Raw genomic sequence first — 6,473 nt, forward strand, 5'->3', positions numbered from 1 at the left:
AGTGTGTGTGTGTGTGAGTGAGTGAGTGTGTGAGAGAGTGTGCGTGTTTGTGTGTGTGAGTGTGTGTGTGTGTGTGTGTGAGAGTGTGTGCGTGCGTGCGTGCGTGTGTGCGTGCATCTGCATCGCTTTTCCCAGTGCTCTCAAAACACATGCTTGTAAAATGGCATGACTGCACGAGTGTTAAGAATGGCTGCGCTAAGCAGTTCAAAGACAAGAGCGTGTTAATGTAATTGGCTTCCAGCAGCACATTGCCAGAACCTTTCATGTCTGGGCACAGTAAACCTCACTCTTGGTTGAGATGATTGGTTTGTGGGCAGGGACAGAGCACAGCTGATTGTTTTCCTGCATTGTCAGTCATTACGCTGGGGATGGGAAGATTTAGACGTGCCAAAAGTTAAATATCGGGTCTGTGGGGTCTTCTGCTTTTCAAGAAATCTTCACCTTGGAATTATAAGGTTCTGTCTGCCATTTTTGTCAAAATTGAGTTATTCACATTCTTATTCTGTGACAACTTACTTACATTATGTGAAGGTTTTTTTTTTAAGTTGTGTACATTTTGGGACTGATGTATGAAAGAGACTTGTTCCCCATATCATTATATGGAATGCAACAACTTTGAAGCTCAATATCACGAAACTGCTCAGAATGCAGATAGAGCCTTATAATTCCAAGGTGACGAAATGTAAAACTCAAATCATATACGTAGCAGACTTCATTTAGCATTTGGTTCTCTCTGTCTTTAACTTTTACACACATACACACTGTGCCTTTTATCACAACCGCTCATCTCCTAATTAACCAGAAGAGCTCAATCTGACATTTAACAAATTGCACAAATTCCAGCAGACCAGTGAGAGTTTCTCCTCAGGTCACCAAACTCATTCCTCACTGGCTGATATTACATATTTCTGTTGTATCTCACCCATCTCTGTCCTATCTGCTCCTCAGGTCAGCCTTTCAAACTGGACCCCAAAACAGCCCACAAGAAGCTGCGCCTTTCCAATGACTGTCTGACCATGGAGAAGGATGAAAGCTCCCTGAAGAAGAGTCACACTCCAGAACGCTTCAGTGGAACCGGATCCTACGGTGCCGCTGGCAACGTCTTCATCGACAGTGGCTGCCATTATTGGGAGGTTTTACTGGGAGCCTCCACATGGTAAGTGATTTCAGATTTTCAGGCTTGGATCTATGTTAATAGGCAGTTGTCAAAAGTATATAATAGGCAATTGAGAGTCACACTCCCCCATAGATCATTTTCTGTTTTAAGAAAAATTATGTCATTACCTGCCAGCCCTTGTGTTGCTTGAAATTTATTCCAGTAAAATAATATCAAAATTTCAAAGCTGCTCTTTTCCACACTACAAAAATGTGAGATATTCACTAAGGGCGTGCAGCACACAAATTTTTCATACATAATGATTTTTTTTGTTGTTGTTGTTTTAATTACTTTATGCATATTTCTGACCTGCATCACTATTTGGATAGAACTGGGTGTTGGCAGGACTGTAGTTGTGTCAAAATTAAATAAAGTCCATTTAAGATATAAAGGACCGTTTAAATCAAGAATGTTAAATATTAGATAAAAAGATATCTGTAATGATAACTATATTAGTGCCCACACCAATATTTGGTTTATTATAAGCACGCTGCATGTATGCCGCCTGATGCTTTAAATGCTTAAAATCAGATGGATTCTTACTTGCTGTCAGTATTTTTAGCATTCATCAGCTGAGGAAAAAAATTTAATTCCAAAGATATCATTCCTCTGTGTCATTATCATTGTTGGTGTGGTGTGGACTTTATTTTATGAATTTTTTTTTACATTTTGTAGTTCTAGTTATCATCTTGGTATGAATGGACATTAAATCTATTCCATTTATATGCCTTATAATTCATAAAATTGTTATTATTTTATTTATTACAAGGTATTTGGGGGGAAAAGGGGGTTATATACATTATATATAAACACAGTAATATATATTATTGTGTGTTTATTTATTATTAGTAGTAGTATTATAAGTTGTCTAATATTATATATATTATGAATTTTTTTTTTACATTTTGTAGTTCTAGTTATCATCTTGGTATGAATGGACATTAAATCTATTCCATTTATATGCCTTATAATTCATAAAATTGTTATTATTTTATTTATTACAAGGTATTTGAACAAAAAGCTCAAATGTATATATATATATACACACACACATATAGTTGTTTCAATTTAAACATATACAGTAGTCTGTGAGAAAGTAAAGTTACCGTCAGCTAACTTGGTGAAGTCTTTGTTGAGCAGGTCCTCAGCTGTAAGTTTGGAGAAATTGTCATCACCAAAGGGATTCCAGGTGGGCTGGTCAGGGGGGCTTTTCAGGCTAGCGGCTGAGGCAGGAGCTTGAAGAACAGAAGTGCTGCCCTGCTGTGCAGGCTGGTACACACTCTGCTGGGAGGACTGGGGAGAGATGGATGGGGTGGCGCTGGCTGTATATATATGTATACAGCATGACTTCCTAACTACACTATTGGGTGCTTTTTGCAGGTGACAATATTTGGTTTGTTTTTGAATGTAATCACTCTTATTGGTTTGTTGCTTCACTTAAAAAACACAGTATGCAGTAAAACATTTAACAGACATGTCAATAATTGGAAAATGTGCATGATCTTAATGCAATGTTACTCTTGACAAATTCGGATTTCTGAGATATGCACAGTTAAAAGAGAACATTGTGTGTGTAATTTTTACATTATGCTTGTTTTATTATAAATGTAACCTTTTTTTTGTTGTTATTTGGTAATATTCATGGCTTGTCATTATTTTGGGACATTTTGGTTTGGGACATTGCTACTGATCACTGACTGCCAAGTTCAGTTGAGTTTTCAATAAAACGTCTTATGTAATGAACTAATAAGTTGTTAAAAACCGTTTTTCAGTCCTTTGGTCATGTCTTATCTCACCTGCTTCCAATGGCAACATTTCAAATCTATTTCAGGTACGCTCTTGGTGTGGCTTACAAGTCAGCACCCAAAAACGAATGGAGCGGTAAAAACTCATCGTCTTGGGTTTTCTCACGCTGCAACAACAATTTCCTGGTGCGGCACAACAACAAGGAGTCGATCGTGGAGGCGTCGCTACAGCTGCGCAGGGTCGGGGTGCTGCTGGACTACGACAACAACGCCCTGTCCTTCTACGACGCCATGAACTCCCAGCACATATACACTTTTGACGTTTCTTTCCTGCTTCCAGTGGCTCCCACCTTCATGATCTGGAACAAGTCATTGATGATCATGTCAGGGCTGCCCGTGCCTGATTTCGTGGACTGTAGCGAGCAGCAAGAGGGCATCTGCCGCCAACAGGATTCGCCCTATGTGTCTGGAGTGAAGAGCTGCCACTGAGGCATCATAGGAGTTATTGCAGAAAGTTCCCTTGCGCTTCTTCTTTTCCTGGTTTTCATAACTGGGCTGAAGTTGGATCTTTAGTTGTTCCTGATAGTTCTGAGTGTTTAGCGAGTGGATTAAGAGCTCTCAGATTTAAACAGCTGAAATGGGGGAAATTGTAAATTATTTATGACTAAACATTTGCTCTTTTGTCAGTTTTAATGTATCCCTAAAAGCACTTTTTAGAGTTGAATTTGTAGTGATTAAAAAAAAAGACTTGCTAACATGAGACAGGGTTGGACTTCCTTTTGGACTGAATGTAGTGGATTATGTTAGGATGACAATTTGGTGTTTCTAATAAGGGTTACATTTATAATCTGATGGGTCTATAACACACTTTTCATATTCAGGGAGAAAAGATGATTCTTTGGTTTAAAATATGTCTGAAGATGATGGCATGATATGTATTTCCTCTCTGATTTGTTCTCACTCAGTTTCTCAGTTTCTGGTTTTGTTTTTAGTGAACAGCATGAGGCACAAGTTCCCCAGGTGTTTTTAACATGTATCTTTAATAGTTGATATATAATGTATCACAAAACCCCATCTGTGGAGGTGTTCGTCCATTGACACTCATTCAAACGCCATCAAGAACTGAATTTCAAGACTATAGTCCATATTTATCTGATCCATCCATTCAAAATTATTTGAAAGATTGACAAAACATCCGTTTAACATTCAAATGTGCATCCAAAGCAAATCCAGTGTAGTGGTTTCATTTTCTTAACGGCTGTATTGAATCCTACACGATCTTCCGCAGTGTGACGTTCAGGGCTAAAATAAGGACACCCAGTCTTGGGATAAAGACAATCACTTGTGCTAGTGCAGGCAAAAATAAAATAAAAAAATCAAGTGTGTAGCAAGAGATCTTTGCAAATGCATGCTGAACCTGAGATACTTCTCCAAAACATGGTTTGTATCCATTCGGTACAATGTAAATATCCCGATTGGGAAGTATTCGTACTACTGACGCCACTGTCCTGCTGCAGGTTTTGCTTTGTGTCGGTGGGGTTTCCTCTTTGCTCTGCTGAATGTACATGATTGCTTTAGTTCTCCTGATTGAAAGCACATAGCATTTTTCCATTACATCCTCTTTGCAAGCACAGCAAGTATGTGAATCCTCCTGTTACATCTTGAGAGCTTAACATCCCTACAAAAATATAGAGGGGATTCACTGAGAACAAGTTGCATGCACTGATGGCATTGTTCTTTGCGATGGATAAGGACACAAAATGACTTTATTTAACATACTCTAGTGGCAATCCGCAGCTATTTTACGTTTGGCGAAATGGTGGCTAATTTAAATGTATTTGTACAATCTCTTATGTACGTTTTTATGCGTTCTGCTTACTCCCCATCATTGGCAGTTAGGTTAGGACCTTTATGCTTATGGAATCACCACCTCGTAAAATAGTTATGTTTTCTGAGGAGATCAGGTTGGGTTTACCTCACTTCTGACAGTTTTTCCGGCATCCTTTATCTCAGCATCGGTCAATATACTTGAAGCTAGTGTCAAGTCACATGCTAGAGCCTCTCAATCACAGACGTCAGACTGTTTTTTCCACCATGAACATGGACTCGTGAGTTGTTTAGTTTAATCTGTTTAATCTGTGACTGAATGATACATTAATGGTGTAGTAGAGCAATAATGAACTTTATAATGATTTCTGGCCAATTGCATGAAGTTCTTGAGTCTCAAAACTATTTCCACTTGATAATTTTGGTCTTTGATCCAATTTGTCTTGGTGTTGGGCAATAAATATATATCTGAATGCCATAATGAGACACTTTTTTGACTGATGGAGCTTTTTTGGAGAGTTCTACACTGCTGAAAGTGCAACCAGTATGGGTGAAGTGTGACACAGCAATGTCAAATGATTGTCAGTGTGTTTCCTGTATGAAGAAACCCTGAGATGTCCACTACTGCGCTGTCCCTCCGTCTCAGTTCATTCAGTCGCACTGTTGTCAGTTCTGTTGTCGCTGTCAATGCAGCAGCCGCTGTCATGTGTCTTGGTCTCACATTCTGACAGTCTTGAGTGCAACTCTGCATGCTAAAAAGAGCCAGATGTATTGCAGAACGTCTTTCCATTGATCATTAGTGATATCCATAGGCAAATCTTGAGGAATTGTTTTGAGATTTTCTCATTTCAGGTCACTATATTCATGCATTTTCAGGTGTTTAAGAGGTAAAAGTGAGGAGCTTGAAAGCAGAACTCACAAGTCAATCTCTGATCTAGTTTGATCTACATGATCTATTTGTTCAAGTGCGATTCACTGGGTCACTGCATGATGATCTGGCCCAGCTTGAAGTATTTCCTGTGATATTCTCTGCTGTTTTATATAAACATTTTTATGAGAAATGTCCAGGAAAGATATTATGGCATATCAGGTTTCCAGTTAGCTGTGCTTTTCTTTGCATTTAAGACTGATGAACTAATTACATTGCTGTTTTCAAACAATCGTTTTTACATTTCTGAACAAAAAAAAATGAAAGAACCGAATCCTCTTCTTTGATATTTCTGTCTTTATTATGTGCTCAAGCAGCTGTGTGTTCATCAGCATAATGCTTCTGTTTCAATAGATATAACTTGGCAAAAAAGAATGTAAATCATAGGAGGAAATATATATTATATAAAAAATGTATAATATACAAAAAAAGTATATATATGAGCTATTGTTATTTATGTGAGTCCAAATAAAAGTCTGATCCCAAATGTGTGTTTTGTTCCATCATTGTCCTGTTTTCCAGAACATTGTTTTGTAGGAGGAGGTTAGTAATGCCAAATAAATACGTCCATAAGGTTTTGAGCAAAAGCGCTTAGGAGGAGCCCTGCTGCACTGGCAGGGCACTCAGTGCCCACAGTCATGTAATAGGGCATTGCTTATGTTCCTCAGCTGCTATATCTGGCACAAGGGAGGGTTCCACACTCAGGATACATGACACAAAGGTCAGCGTAACAAGCTTTTGAAGTTATAAGCTTTAATCATATACTGTCACACAGTAAGTATGTTTAAATACCATTGCAATAAGCAACAAATGAATA

The 6,473-nt window shown here is 38.3% G+C and overlaps 1 pseudogene; it reads left to right on the forward strand.

The window, feature by feature from the left end:
- LOC107752035 (probable E3 ubiquitin-protein ligase MID2) overlaps nucleotides 1-6,136 on the forward strand; it is a 91,123-nt pseudogene extending 84,987 nt beyond the window's left edge.
- The last annotated feature ends 337 nt before the right edge of the window (nucleotides 6,137-6,473 follow it).

This window comes from Sinocyclocheilus rhinocerous, unplaced genomic scaffold (assembly GCF_001515625.1).
Source record: "Sinocyclocheilus rhinocerous isolate Xijiao unplaced genomic scaffold, SAMN03320098_v1.1 scaffold662, whole genome shotgun sequence".
NCBI lineage: Eukaryota > Metazoa > Chordata > Actinopteri > Cypriniformes > Cyprinidae > Sinocyclocheilus > Sinocyclocheilus rhinocerous.